We start from the raw sequence: 15,655 nt of genomic DNA on the forward strand, positions 1-15,655 counted from the left end.
GAAAGAAAAAAAAAAAGAAACCCAGTGCCCATCAGCACACACTCCATACTTTCCCTCTATCCAGTCCTAGGCAACCACTAAATCTGCTTTCTGTCTCTCTGGATTTGCCTGTTCTGGACATCTCCTACTAATGGAATTGCACCCCATGTGGTTTTTGGTGACTGGTTTCTTTCACTTAGCATAATGTTTTCAAGGCTCATTCACATTGTAGCATGTGCCGGTGCCTTAGTCCATTCTATGGTCACATCAGACTCTCTTGTGTGGATATAGGAAGGCCAGACTTTGTATTGTATCGATTCTCCCTGACGGGGAGTCCTAATCCCAGCCGGGAAAGTCACGTTGAAAGTCTGAAATGTTGAGGTGGCCCTGGCTTGTTCTATTGGAAGAAACCAGAGCACGTGACACAGGAAGCCAGGATTGAAAACAGCAATATATGTATTTTTTAATTTATTTAAATTCAAGTTATTTAACATACAGTGTAGTTAGTGATGGTTTCAGGAGTAGAACCCAGTGATTCATGACTTACATATGACACCCAGTGCTCATCCCAAGTGCCCTCCTTAATGCCCATCCCCCATTTAGCCCATCCCCCCACCCAACACCCCTCCAGCAGCCCTCAGTTTGTTCTCTGTATTTAAGAGTCTCTTATGGTTTGCCTGCCTCTGTTTGTTTTTTTTTAATTCTATTTTTTAAAATTTACATCCAAATTAGTTAGCATATAGTGCAACAATGATTTCAGGAGTAGATTCCTTAATGCCCCTGACCCATTTAGCCCATCCTCCCTCCCACAGCCCCTCCAGCAACCCTCAGTTTGTTGGGTCTCTTAGGGTTTGTCTCCCCCTCTGTTTTTTATAGTATTTTCCTTCCTTTCCCCTATGTTCATCTGTTTTGTCTCTTAAAGGAAACCGGGAATATTCTATATGGATGGGAATTATATGCTGACAGGAAGAGATCAGGAAATGCACTTCTCAGATTTATTAGATCATATAACTTTGTTGGGAGCTGGAAAGGATGTCGGAAATGGTCTAGCCCACCCCCTCATCATCTTACTGCTGAGGTAACTGAGGCCCAGAGAGGGGAAGTGGCTTGTCTCGGGTCTCAGGCCCCACTTTTCACTTCTTCCTTGAGCCAGAGATTCCCCGTGGCTTCTGTCTCGGTTTCCTAAGTTACCCTCCTTCTCCTCCTTGTATCGGTCTCATCACAGATGGGTATGGGGTACTTCCTGGGAGGAACTGTCCCCTTCCTGGATGGAGGGCCTTGGTTCACAGTCACATCCCTCCCTGTGCCTTCCCGGTTTCCCCTGGCTCCCAGGCCCACCCTCCTCCACCAGGGGGCCGTGGGAGGGGAACCATGACCGCTGAGGAGTGCGTTCGGGGGGGGGGGGGGGGGGGGGGGCCCTTGAGCAACTCCGCGGTCGCCTCCCAGCCCCACTGCTTACGGAGGCAGAGCTGCCCTGGCCGCTCCAGACATAACAAGTAGGAGCAGTCGGAGCAGGAAGAAAACCCAAATGAGAAATCTGGGAAGGTCAAGACCGGAGCCAGATGCTTATCAAGAGGAACATTAATAGTGTTTTTGTGAACTGAGCGGTCAGCCGTTTCCCTGAAGGTAATAAAAGACACATCATGCTGGGCATTCAGGAGACTTCGGGGGGGGGGGGGGGAAGAAAATCGTGCGGTGGAATGGATCGGACCCTTTTCCCCCAGCACGGACAATAATAGGTCGGGAAAGATTGTCAGAGGCTGCAGTACCGACCAGACCCGAGCATTCACCGCGGTGCGCAGGGAAGGGCTTTTTTTTTTTTTGGCCGATGAAACCGAAAAGTCATGATCAATGACAGGCGCCATGAAAACATAGACACGTTGTTCTGGAAAAGGCACCTCTTTGCTAGTAAAGTTGAAGCCGCAACAGCGAGCCGCCCTTGTGAGTGACGGCACGTTTAGGGGTTTGCAGCCAACTGGCCAGGTGCCCCCCCACCCCCAGAGCCCGTTGTTGGTCGGGAGAGGCGGGCTCGGGCTCAGGCTTGTCTGGGGCAGGGTCAGAGTGTGCGCGCCCCTCGCCTTACCCCTGCATCATCTGCTGCCCGGCCTCTGCAGGCGGCTCCGTGCTCAGGGCCCCGTGGGGCTGGGGGGCACCTTCGCGGTCTGAGGGCTGGCGTCAGGCGAGCTTTTCCCACCCTCGGCCGTCTGGGAGACTGTGCCGGAAAGGGGGGCTGCCAGCATTTGGAAGCGCCAGTGTGGGCTGGAAATTGAGGCCAGGCTCCCAGGCTCCGCCTCCTCTTCCTCCTTTCTTCATTATGAGGAGAGAAATAGGTCACCCCGGACTCTCCTGAATTTCATTTCTTTATTTCTGTGCAGAAGACAGGGAGCATGGGAGTGCATCATGCAACCTTAAAAAAAAAAATAGTAATAATAACTGGCTCCTTGTGAATTCAGTGTATTATTATTTTTTTTATGACTTTTAAAAATGTTTTTAAATTTATTTTAGAGAGAGAGAGGGAGAGTGTGCAGGATCGGCCAGGGTAGGGATAGAGAGGCAGAGGGGGCGGGGGGGGGGGGGTGGACACAGGATCCGAAGCGGGCTCTGCACTGACAGCAGAGAGCCTGATGCGGGGCTCGAACCCACGAACCGTGAGATCATGCCCTGAGCCGAAGTCAGAAGCCCAGCCAACCAGGCGCCCCGTGAATTCAGTTTATTTTAACAAGGAGGGGTCCAAGGGCCTTTGGCCTTGAGAAGTTTGACTCCAGAACTGTGTCTTCCGTTTCCTTCTTCCTTAGATTTGCAGACGGTGGCCCTGATGATGCACAGGATTTTCAAGTTTATTTTAGACCTCACCCTCTGCTGCCGTGGCCACAGCCAAGTGATACCTGTCTCCCTCCTGGGCATTTTTCTCTGCAAGGTTCAGAGCAACCTCGTTGTGCAGGGGCCCCTCTGCGTCAGGCCCCCAGCGTCCTGGAATTTGCAGTCACAGCACTGATTAGAATGGGGGTCTGGTTTCCCGGAATGTGCAAAGTCTCGCTTCTGTTTCTGCTGCCTCCACACCCCAGACCAGCGCTGGGCCAGCCTCTGGGTTGGAGCTGTTCCTGACAAGCTTACTTGGAATTTAATGGAGTGGGACAGACAGATCGCAGTCGCTCAAACTGAAAACGTGGAGAAAATGAGTTTTTCGGGGCATCTTTGCTGCCTCCACTGGGTTATGCTTCTTCTCCTCCCAGGCAAGCCGCTTGCAAACAGGAGGCCCCATTCCCTTTGCACATCGTGACTCATTACCCATTAGGAACCTGTTTAAATTGATTCTCTGGGGGCGCCTGGGTGGCTCGGTCGGTTAAACGTCCGACTTCGGCTCAGGTCACGATCTCGCGGTCGGTGGGTTCGAGCCCCGCGTCGGGCTCTGTGCTGACGGCTCAGAGCCTGGAGCCTGTTTCAGATTCTGTGTCTCCCTCTCTGTGACCCTCCCCCGTTCATGCTCTGTCTCTCTCTGTCTCAAAAATAAATAAACGTTAAAAAAAATTCTTTTTTAAATTGATTCTCTGCTGACCCTCAGGGAGAAAGTAGTGAAAGTTCACTGCAAGGCGAGGAAGCCTCCTTCTGTTTCTCGGCCCGCCCGCCGTCTGGCTCCTGTAATGCAGCCTGCTGCTTCTCTGTCTCCCCCCCTTGGCTGGTCTGGCCTCTCCCACCCCTCTCACAGTCATTCTTGAATTCATCATGCAACCTCACAAAGAGAGCTTTTCTTAGTGAAAAATCATCCCCCTTGCCCTCCCTGAATGTGGACCAGCACCTCTCCCAGCTGCACGGTGTCAGGTTAGTTAACCGCCTGCTTCCTGGTCCCGTCTCCACGCCCCTACCCAAGTGGGAACAGGTGGCCCTCTCCTGCTTCAGGTGCCCGCACTCGGCAGAGTTGTGGAGCCCAGTTCCAATGCTGACATCAAAAGACCCTGATGTGTTGGGGCACCTGGGTGGCTCAGTTGGTGAGGCATCCGACTCTTGATCTCAGCTCAGCTCTTGATGTCAGGGTCATGAGTTCAAGCCCCGCGTTGGGTGAAGCCCACTTTAAAAAAAAAAAAAAAAAAAAAGTCTGATGTGGCAAGCAGGGTGGCGGGGGGACCCGTCATTGAGCAAAAGCACAGTGTCCCCGCCATCATAGCGTCGGGCCATGGCAGGCCCCTCATATGTGTTGGCCTTGGCTGCAGCCCTCTCATTCTCTGCTTTGTTTTGTCTGAGATTGATGTCCTCACCCCATCAGAAGTGCGGGGACCTTGGGCGCAGGGCAGTGCAGCGCTGGGGAAGTAGGAGGAGCATCGGTGGGACAAGCTTTGGATCCTGACTGCGTGTGCTACCCACCCCCCCCCCCCCCCCCACCTCCCCCTGTCCAGGCTCCACTTGGCCTCTCTGTGAAGGTGCCAGACTGTGAGCAGGACAGAGCAGGTGGGAGAGCAGGCCCCGGGCATGTGCAGGTGATGTGCCAGGAGTGGAATTTCCTCCTGCAGGTCCCCTCTGGATTTGAGCCCGGATTTATTTACCCAGCAAGCAGCCTCTTGGTAGTTACTCTTCATCTAGCCGTGCTAGGGACGAAGAAAAGTTCAGATGTGCCCCTGGGACCATCAAAAGGTGAAAAAGAGGCCAGCCTTCAGCATGCAGCCCCCTGGCAATACATTCTGGGGGTGTCCCTGGATCGTCAGCCTGAATTGTGGCTGCTACTTGGAGGAAGGGGGCTCCAGAGGCTGGAACTCATATGGGGTGGGGGGCTCCTGTTCGAGCGTTGGGGCTGTGAGAGGGTGGCTGATGACAGCTGAGAGTGTGTCCCAGACCCCGCAAGCAACTGAGCCATTCCTAAAGACTATTGAAACGTTTCATGACACCCCACTGGGGGCCGACTGACGGTTTCTGAGCCCGTGGGAGCCTGGCTGGAAGTGCCTCTGCTGGTGGCCAGAGTACATTTCCCCAGGCTTTGGGGCTGGCCTTGAATCTAGAGCATGGTGGGTCCAAGCTGGTGTCTCAGGGGTGATTACTTCTCCTGGTCATCACCTGGCCCGGGGCCCGGGGTGTCCCTTCAGGTGAACACGGGAACAGGCTTTCCTCTGGCCTTCATCTCCGACCTCTGCATGGTGCGTTTTGTGCCCTTGCCTTTGAAAGGACTTCGTTTCTTTTGTCACTTGTGCCCAGGCCCGTGTGACAGAAGGAAGAGAAAGGCTGGACCGGAAGCTTGAGGGAAGCAGGGGCGAACGGAGGAGGGCCAGCTATCCCCGCCTGCCCTCCCGCGGTCCCTTGGCAGAGAAGGCTCTGGCCAACTCTGGCCCTGTTGGCTGAGCGTCTCTCTTCACATTTCGTCTTTTCCCCTGCGTCCTGCCGATTGTTGGAGCTGGTCTGTGCTGGGATTTGTAGGCTTGAAAGGACCGGTACCTTTGGTGGCACTTAAAGTGGAAGCAATCAGGTGACACATCACAAGGGATTTCTTCCCTTTCTCCTTGGGAGCTGGGAGGGACCTTGGAAGCCACCCAGTTGAGCCTCCTTATTTTATTATCTTTTTAAAACTCTATTTAGTTTTGAGAGAGAGAGAGAGAGCAGGGGAGGGGCAGAGAGAGAGAGGGAGAGAGAATCCCAAGCAGGCTCCGCACCGTCAGTACGCAGCCGGATGCTGGGCTCGAACTCACGAAGTGTGAGATCATGATCTGAGCCGAAACCAACAGACGGATGCTTCACTGACTGAGCCCCACCCGGTGACCCCGCGCCTCCTTATTTTAAAGTTGAGGAACCTTCAGCTCCAGGGCCTTGCCTGTGGTTGCGTACTTGTCTCACCCACGTGTGAGGCGTGCCCGGCACGTTGCACCACGGAACGGGAGTGCCCGCCTCCCGGCACACGGAGCGCCCGTCACCCCTGACGGCTGCCTGTGGGCTCCTGGGCTCTGCCAGACTCAGTATCTCCATCAGCTCCAGGGCAGCGGGTGCTGCCTCTCAGTACTTCTGCACTTTGGGTTTTAAATCAAATGAAATGAAATGCAGACAGGCCCGGCGTCATGGGCATGCCTCTCGTGCAGTCCGTGCTCCGACGGACCCCACACCCGGGTTAACGCCCCGTGGCCACCGTCTTGGACTTCTCGATAATTCTGGAGCAAGGAGCCCCCGCAGTTTCGTTTTGCACAGGGCCCTGCGCGTCGCCTCTCCGGTCCTGAATGTAGGACAGGGCATTAAAATGCCCGTGGTTTGATCAATCTCCTCTTGCAACTGGTTTGAATTTTGGGAACATGCTGTTCCCTGTGAATAAAGGGGGATTCATTTCTTTTCCCTCGAATACACTGTGTTCTGTTTTCCAAATTAGCTCTACTTGTCGATTCTCTCGCGAAACTGGAAGGCGCGGTTGTTCTTGTTGGAGGCCGAGGCTGGATTGTTAGTCCCGAGTCCTGGCCCTGAGCTCTCAGGCACGAAGTGGGAAGCCTTTTCCCACAGTCACGGGGCCGCAGGGGGCTGGAGGCCGAGGGAAGGGGCCGGCGCCTGGAAGGGAGGCTACGGCAGCAGAGCACAGGGGGAAGCTTCCCGCCCGTGCCACCTGCCAGCTCCCAGGACGTGAGCAACATGCTTCGCCTCTCGGCCTTACGTCTCACATCCTTCATTTTTCCATCTTTCCGGAGACCGGGCATGGGATTCACCTTAGAGGCTTGCAGGAACATTTAGAGGTTGGGTGGGACTGGCCCAGCTGTATGGGAGGAGAATGAGGATTCCAGGCAGGAAGGAAAATAGGGTGAGTGCAGGGGTCGGTGGGGTGGAGCGTAGTGGGCCCGGAGGCTGGTGAGAAGTTTGCAGCAGCGGAGGGTGTATCTCAAGGGGTCCTGGGAGAGCGAGTTGGGGAATCAGGGCAGTGGGGAGCTGTGCTCGGGAGATGCAGACCAGCGTGGGGGTCCTGCCGGAAGTTCACACCCCCCAGGTGGTAACCGTCATTTCGGGGGCGACACTGAAAACGGGCCGGGCATGCCTGAATTAGAATGCAGAAACGGGATTCTGAGAAGTCTTAGGAGTGTGGGAGGAGGCGCTTGGGAGCCCCGAAATGCACCTGGGTGGTACGCAGGCTGAGAGCTGGGAGATGATAATGGCCTTGAGGGCAGGCTTTGTGGGCACTGTCGCTTTGGACTCCCCACCATCTGGACGAGGTGATACTATCTTCAGGATGCAGAACGGGAGACTGAGGCTCGGACAGAGAGAAAGCCACTGCCGGAAGTTAACACGGCTGGAAGGGGCAGCATCAGGATTTGAGGCCAAGTCTGGCTCTGCAGTCATCCTGGCACTAACGGGAGCCTTGTGATCTTTCCCAGCGTCGCTGACGCTGCTAGGAATCTTCTGGGGCTGGAGCTCAGCCCGGCATCCCATCTATTCCCTGTAGGTGCGACCCGGAGCTGCCAGGCCAGATTGGGAAACCGTGGAGGCGAGAACAGGGTCAGGGCATCTGGGATCCATGCTGGGATTCCTGGAGCCAGGTCTGCGGTGGCAGCTGCCCACCGGGGCGGCCCCGGGGCTCTCCTGGGACTGCCAGGAGGGCTCCATTGGTCCTCCTAAAGCAGATGCCTCCCCTGCTAGCCATGGTGTCTGGACGGTGACCGGGAGTCCTGCTGACTGAGGCAGCACATCCCGCAGATGTAGCTCAAGGGTCCCCCACTCCTCGCCTTACACGGCGAGCCAGTCACGAGCTCCAGAAATCCAGGGAGCTGGGGAATGAGTGGGACTCAGGCCTGCGACTCGGTTAGGAGCTGGTCCTCCCACCTCCCCGCTGGCAGGTCCAGGTTGTATGGGACCTGAGACATAGACAATTCAGGGAACCTCTTTGAGAAAAAGAATTCAAGGGGCACTTTGGATGGCTCAGCTGGTAAGCATCTGATTCTTAATTTCGACTCAGGTCATGATCTCACAGTTTGTGGGATCGAGCCCCACGTCGGGCTTTGTGCCGACAGCGCGGAGTCTGCTTGGGGTTCTCTCTCTCCCTCTGCCCCTCTTCAGCTTGTGCGTGCGTGTGCGTGCGTGTGTGCTCTAAAAGATTTTTAAAAATTTACAAAAGAAAGAAAAAGTTGAAAATTATAGAGTCTTGGATCACCTTTCATATGACAGTGAGTTTGTAATGTTTCCTATGGAGAGAATAGAATTCTTTATTGTTATTATTATTGTTATTATTTCAAGTTTATTTATTTTGAGAGAGAGAGAGAAAGCACAAACAGGTGAGGGGCAGAGAGGAGGAGAGACAGAATCCCAAGCAGGCTCTGTGCCATCAGCATAGAGCCCGATGCAAGGCTTGATCTCAGCTCATACCCTGAGCTGAGATCGAGTGTGAAGCTTACCTGGCTAAACCACCCAGGTGCCCTACTGTGATTATTATGAATTTAGTCTTTCCTCTGGCATATTTCTCTGCTCCCATATACTTTCATACCCTGTACAACCTCTGGCCTGCACTAAGGAGCTGGCAGGAGGGAAGTATACGAGTTTGATCTTTTCCTCTTGCCCCACATCTAGTCTTTACCAGACATTTTTGCCTTAAATAGGAACACACGCACACTTTGATGTTTTTAAAGCACGTGTCTAATTCGGTGCTAAATCTTCGGAGAGGAGCATAGATAAAAGTCTACCTGTTGGTTCATAGCCCCCACATTGTGATTTTTCATTTTCACTGCAACACATTTTTCTTCGCTGTGATCACGTATGTCAAATTCTTAACCTAGTGCCTGGCACTTTTCAGCGAACACTTAATAATGGAAGTGTCTGTTACGCTAATTTTGATACTAATTAATGAAACTGAGCAGGCTGTGTGTATCTCTCTCTTCCCCCCTGTGTAGAAGTTTTTGAAAGTAGGTAAGTACTATCTGCAAAACCCCGGGGAAGATGGGGTTCAAGGAAGCAGCATTTACGGAGTTGTGTGTTTTCCTAGTAGTTTATACAGAGGAAAGAAAAATCATTTATTATCTTTGGATGAAATCCTGGCAGTTTTAAACTCATTGAATAATAGGAAATGTTGGCTGCTCTTAATGGGTCATTTGTTGTGTTAAACATTAGTAATGATAAATATTTATTAGGTAGATGGAAAGGCCTGTCCTGTAAAATGCTGTGACTCATTATTCTAATCCTAGTTATTCACAGTTTTTCAGTTTGAAGTGAAATATTTACCTATTATGTATTTAATATTTTTGACGCTATAATTGGTATTTAAAAAATTTTAATTTCCAACAGTATTTTAACATTTTTTAAATGTTTTTATTTATTTTTGAGAGAGAGAGAACATGAGTGAGGGAGGGGCAGAGAGAGAGGGAGACACAGAACCCGAAGCAGGCTCCAGGCTCCAAGCTATCAGCACAGAGCCCTACGTAGGGCTTGAATTCACAGGCCATGAGGTCATGACCTGAGCTAAAGTCAGACACTCAGCTAACTGAGCCATCCAGGCGCCCCAATAGTTTATTGTTTTTTTAAAAGATGTTCATGGGGCGCCTGGGTGGCTCAGTCGGTTGAGCGTCCGACTTCGGCTCAGGTCATGATCTCGCGGTTCGTGGGTTCGAGCCCCGCGTCGGGCTCTGTGCTGACAGCTCAGAGCCTGGAGCCTGTTTTGCATTCTGTCTCCCTCTCTCTGCCCCTCCCCGGTTCGTGTGTGCGTTCTCTCTCTTAAAAATAAAAAACATTAGGGGCGCCTGGGTGGCTCAGTGGGTTAAGCGTCCGACTTCAGCTCAGGTCGTGATCTCACGGTCCGTGAGTTCGAGCCCCGCATCGGGCTCTGTGCTGACTGCTCAGAGCCTGGAGCCTGTTTCGGATTCTGTGTCTCCCTCTCTCTCTGCCCCTCCCCTATTCGTGCTCTGTCTCTGTCTCAAGAATAAACAAACATTAGAAAAATTAAAAAAAAAAAACTTAAAAAAAAAAAAAGATGTTCATGACCTGAGCTGAAGTCAGACACTCAGCTTTATTTATTGTTTTTTTAAAAACAATAAATTTTTATTGTTTTTTTAAAAAATGTTTTATTTCTTCTAGAGAGCGAGCGAGAGAGAGCAGAGGCAGGGGAGGGGCAGAGAGAGAGAGAGAGACAGAATCTGAAGCGGCTCTAGGCTCTGAGCTGTCAGCACGGAGCCCGATGCGGGGCTCGAACCCGTGAACCACAATGTCATGCCCTGAACTAAAGTCAGACGCTTCACCGACTGAGCCACCCAGGTATCCCCAATAGTTTATTGTTAATACATAGAAATACGATTGTGTATATTGACCTGTGTTCGCTTGTGACATTGACAAGCTCACTCACTCCAGCAGGTGTACTTCAGATTCTTAAGCAATTTCCATATGGACTGTCGTGCCGTCTTCAAATAGTGGCAGTTTTAGGTTCTCCTTTCTAATCTCTATGCCTTTAATTTCTTTTTCTAGCTTGACTGTTCCAATTAGGACATCAATACAATACTGAATGGAAGAGTGAATGGCCTTGTCTTGCTCCCAGTTTTAGAGAGAAAGCATGCAGTCTTTCACCATTGAGAATGATGTTGGTTTCAGGTTTGTTTTATTAATCCCTTTTATCAGGTCAAGGAAGTTCTCTTTCTAGTTTGCTGAGTGTTTTTGTCACGAGTGGGCGTTCAGTTTTGTCCCATCTTTTTGCAACTATTGGGATACTCGCTTGAGTTTTCTTAGTATCACATTGATTAGTTTTCTGATGTTAAGTCTTATCGATCCTTTCTGGAACAAGCCCCGCCTGGTCACGATATATCATCCTTTTTGCTAACCCTTTGTGCGGGTTAGCCTTGTACGCTGGGGAGCACAGGTCAACATCCAGGCCAGAAACATTGGCCTGCCACACAACTCGCCCTTGATCTCTGCCTCTGCAGCGGCGGCCGTGATGGCCCTGGGAGGAGGAATTTCCAGGACCCGAACAAATTCGCTGAGGTGGGGAGCCTGGTTCTGTGGACACCCTCACGTCTCCCCTTAACTCCTCTGCTGTACCGCCGAGGCGTGTGGTGTTCACACCTGTCCAGAGCTGTCTCCTGAGCACCTTTACCGTAAAAAGAGCAGCACTGTTTATTTTTATTTTTTTTTTATTTTATTTTTTTTTTTTTATTTTTTATTTTTTTATTTTTTGGGACAGAGAGAGACAGAGCATGAATGGGGGAGGGACAGAGAGCGAGGGAGACACAGAATCGGAAACAGGCTCCAGGCTCTGAGCCATCAGCCCAGAGCCTGACACGGGGCTCGAACTCACGGACCGTGAGATCGTGACCTGGCTGAAGTCGGATGTTTATTTTTATTTTTAAACTCGACACTGCGACTCGGCCAGACACTTCATATACAGTAGCTCATACACTTGGCCTCAGAACCGCACTGAGGCAGGTTTATTGTAACCCCATTTTCTGGACAAGGGGGATGAGACTTGGAGGAGTGAGGTGACATACCGAAGGTCACACAGCAGGTAACTGCTGTGCCGAGCGCCGCACTTAATCTGCTGAGACCACAGCCTGGGCTCTTAGCCATTTTCCCCAGGCTTAGTGGCCTGGACGCCCCGGCCCTCCATCCGTCTAAAATCACCTAGATTGTGGCAGAGCCAGCCGGGGTCCACCTCGGGGAATTCTCGACCTCGGGTGACCCCTCTGGAAGGAAGACAGTTGGCTGGCAGTTGAGATGTGAGTAGGTGAGCCAGCCAGGGTTTGGAACGACCAGGGGGCCGTGCCAGCCTCCTCTAGTTTGATGCACAGCCTTTGACATGGAGCGGGACTCTGACCCTGAGCCATGCTGGTCTTAGAGACATTTCCATTCCTCATTCTGAAATAGCATTTCGAGAAGCCAAACACTTCTTCTCTGGTTTCACATTTTGCCCATCTTTGAACAATCAGTTGATGTTCCTTATGATCATTGTTTCTGCTCTATTTCATTTTCCCGCTGATGCGGGTCCCCTTGGTGATGGCGGGGGGCGGGCGGGGGGGGGGCACTGGTGGTTTTCTCATCAAAGCTTCACAATTAAGGCTTGTCAGTTGGGCTCTTCATTATGGTCCGTCCTCCCGCTTTTCCTCCTTTCTGAGTACTCATGTGCAGAGTTTGGAGAGTCATGTGCCCGGCCTCAAATTCCACAAGTTCTTTATCTTGCCATCGCACGTTGGGGTGAGAGGGAGAGACGGGGATTAGATCACAGAATGTTGGAACTGGGCTGGATGGACTTTGCAGCTCATTCTGGAGGCAGTCGGCCCCATTTCACAGATGGGGAAATGAAGGCCACCCAGAAGATGGGATGGGCCCTGGGCCTTCTAAGCGCCCAGGCCTGTGTCCTCGCTGATCTCCCATGTTGTTTTTCTGGAATGCACCGTGCCTGGAGCCACTTTGTCTAGTTTATGTGACAAAGCAGCTGGCTCTCACAGGACCTGGAAAAACCCATGTTCATTTTTACCCCTGATGCAGCCAAATTCTCCCATGCCTACTCTGGGAAGTCAGAAAGAGGAAGTGAATTAAGGATCCTTGCTGGTAAGACTCTTGTGATTGAGAGGGTCCCTGAAACGCCATGCTGACCTGGAGGTTGCTGGCCTTTTGGCGTTAAACCTCCTTTTGGCCTTTCCCAGGAAGCTGGCCTGAGGAGGCCCAGATGCGTTTGTTTACAGCTGTCTCTGGGTGATGGTCGCCAGGTTCTGTGGTCAGAAGGAATGTTTCTGTCCCCTTATTTATATCTCCCTTGAGAGCCCTTGGGGAGACAGACCAATCAATTAACCGCCACTACCTGGAAACCTGGGAGATGGCGGATATGTCTGGGGCCGGTATTAAGAAGAAAAGTTGTAGGGGTGCCGGGGTGGCTCAGTCAGTTGAGCGTCGGACGTCGGCTCGGGTCATGATCTCACGGTTCTTGAGTTGGAGCCCCGCATCGGGCTGTCTGCTGTCGCGGTGAAGCCTGCTTCGGATCCTCTGTCTCCCGCTCTCCCTGCCTGCCCCCTGCTCGCGCATGCTCTCTCTCTCTCAAAGCTAAACATTTTTTTAAAAAAGAAAAAGTTGTAGATTTGCCCATATTTCCCCATTATTTATACTCTGTATTAAGAACATGTAGTGTCGGGGCACCTGGGTGGCTCAGTCGGTTAAGCGTCCGACTTCGGCTCAGGTTGTGATCTCGTGGTCCGTGAGTTCGAGCCCCACATCGGTCTCTGTGTTGACAGCTCAGAACCTGGAGCCTGCTTCTGATTCTGTGTCTCCCTCTCTCTGACCCTCCCCCCATTCATGCTCTGTCTCTCTCTGTCTCAAAAATAAATAAACGTTAAAAAAAAAAAAGAACATGTAGTGTCTGTGGAGAAGTCATTTAAGGTCTGTGAGCCTCAGTTTCCCTAAATATAATATGGGAACAATACTTGATTTTCCTCGCCCTTAGGGAGGCAGGGGGAATAAAAGTAGGGTAGTGCATGAAGGGGCTTTAAAAGCAAAAATGATAAAATGATGCTACCACGAACTTGTTGAATTAGTTTTCCTTATCTGGTGGGTGCAGACCTTCTGACCTTAGAAAATCCAGCTGTGCAAAAAGAGAGTGGATTCCAGCCCTGGAGTAAAGCAGCTCAGAGCCCGGCCGCCCGGCCACAGAGGGGCCCTTTGCTCATCGATGGTCTCTCACTTCTCAGAAGGGAAGCGTGGGAGAGGCAGGCTGGTCCCCTCGATGTCCCGGGGCCCAGCGGTATCGAGTTGCATTGCTGAGGTCTCTGGGGGGGACACGCAGCCGTGGGTTCAGCACAGTCTGTACAGGGAGCCACCGGGGAAACCTGTGGAGACGAAACTCTGAGAGCCACAGGCACTGGCAAGGCTCACAGCTTTCACTGCCGGCCCAGAGCCTGGGAAGCGGCTGCAGCCCTTGCTCACGGGGAGGGAGGCGTGTGGGTGTGTGAGTCTCTGTGTGTGTGTATAAGTATGTGTATGTGTGTGCACATATATATGTGTATGTGAGTGTATGTGTAAATGTGGGTGAGTGTATGTATGTTAAGAGTGTGCATATACGTGAGTGTATGTGTGTGGGAGTGTGTATATGTGTGCATGTATGTGCACGTATATGCGAGTGGGTGTGAGAGTATACGGGCATACGTGGGTTTGTATGAGAGACGGAGTCTGTGCATGAATGTCTGAGTGTGCATGTGTATGTGCGGGCTCATGGGTATGAGTGTGTACGTGTGGGTGTGTTTGTGTGCACCTCTGTGCATGTGTGTTGGGAGTGGGGCACACAGGCCCTATCTTGGGTTAGTGACGGACGGTTTTGCAGGCCAGTGGTTTCTTTTTAAAATTTTTTTTTTAACATTTATTTATTTTTGAGACAGAGAGAGACAGAGCATGAACGGGGGAGGGTCAGAGAGAGACGGAGACACAGAATCCGAAACAGGCTCCAGGCTCGGAGCTGTCAGCACAGAGCCCGACGCGGGGCTCGAACTCACGGACCGTGAGATCATGACCTGAGCCGAAGTCGTTCGCTCAACTGTCTGAGCCACCCAGGCTCCCCCAGTGGTTTCTTTTTAAGCTGCAGGGTGGTTTGTGAATCCCGCTGAGTGAGCTGTGACAGGGAGTGACAGGTGAGGGGGACAGATCTGTGCTTCTTAGACCGTCTGTGGCAAAGGAACAGATTTCTTTTCCTTTTATTCCCTATCCATTATGGATCAATTAAAGTGAATTCCTACCAAAATGTCATAAAAAGGGCACAAAATATAAGCCTCAGTTTAAAATGTTTGGATGCGCCAGACGGAAGGTTACCGCTGTAAGGGCTCCTGCAGGTTGCCTGTCAGTGTCTGCATGGGACCGAGGGGCCATGACGCTGGCAGGGCCACTGGTCCCTGGAGCCTGCTTTGTGTCGCATTGGGCTAGGCGACTGGCCCGAGGGAGGTGTGGAGAGAGCCAGGAAGGGGTTCTTTGCGGCAGACTAGCCTAGAACCGCCCTGGTCCGTGAAGGCAGAGAGACATGTCGAGGGATATCAGCAGGTGGCATGAATTTGGGGCCAGAGCAGCAGGCTCAGGGAATAACTTCCTGGGGCTACCCTGCCTCTGTCACCACCCATGCTAGCAGGACTGGTGTCCTGGGACCTGAGTCTCTAGCAGCTCCTTTCTGCACCAGATGCCATGGTGTTGGCAGAAACCAACTTTCTGGCCTTGCTGGGTGAGAGCCCTACACTGGGATGTGGGATTGCTTTGTCTGAAAGTAGCTTTGAAATGGGGGCTCACTAATTACAGGGTGTATGTTTATATAGAAATTGCGGTCGTTTGATTTCTCTCGCTTTCTTTTCCCCCTAAGAGTATCAAGGCACTTCTTGTGCCTTCTGGCCTGGGATGTCCCAGGGTGTTGGAAGAAACCAGGCGTAATGGAAAGTTGCTCTGGGGACAGACGGTGGCCTCTGTTCACCTTGTGGTATCAGTGGGAAAGACAGGATCTGTGCCTTTGCCTTAATGCCTTTTCATGATAGTGTTTTCAGTCTATAATGTCTAATGGGCATCTCCTCCAAAGCAACCTCAGCCCTCCCCTCGGTGGTGGCGATGTGCTGGGAAGGGCTGGCAGGGCTGTGGCGGAGGGTGGCGCCGGGACGGTGACCCTGCGTGCCACGGCCTTTGCAGGGGGGCCGCTAGGAGGTCCAGGTATGGGCTGGTGCCTCTGGCTCAGCATTTTTGTAGCGAAGCTGTTGGAAGGAAAGAAGCAGAACAAAGAGGTGCTCTGTGATGAGTGTTGCTTCTTACC

The 15,655-nt window shown here is 52.0% G+C and overlaps 1 protein-coding gene across 1 annotated transcript in view; it reads left to right on the plus strand.

Annotated features, from left to right (window-relative positions):
• Positions 1-15,655, plus strand: part of HTRA1 (HtrA serine peptidase 1) — a 52,161-nt gene that overhangs the window by 12,016 nt on the left and 24,490 nt on the right. The window lies entirely within an intron of this gene.

The sequence above is a fragment of the Neofelis nebulosa genome, chromosome 13 (assembly GCF_028018385.1).
Source record: "Neofelis nebulosa isolate mNeoNeb1 chromosome 13, mNeoNeb1.pri, whole genome shotgun sequence".
Classification (NCBI taxonomy): Eukaryota; Metazoa; Chordata; class Mammalia; order Carnivora; family Felidae; genus Neofelis; species Neofelis nebulosa.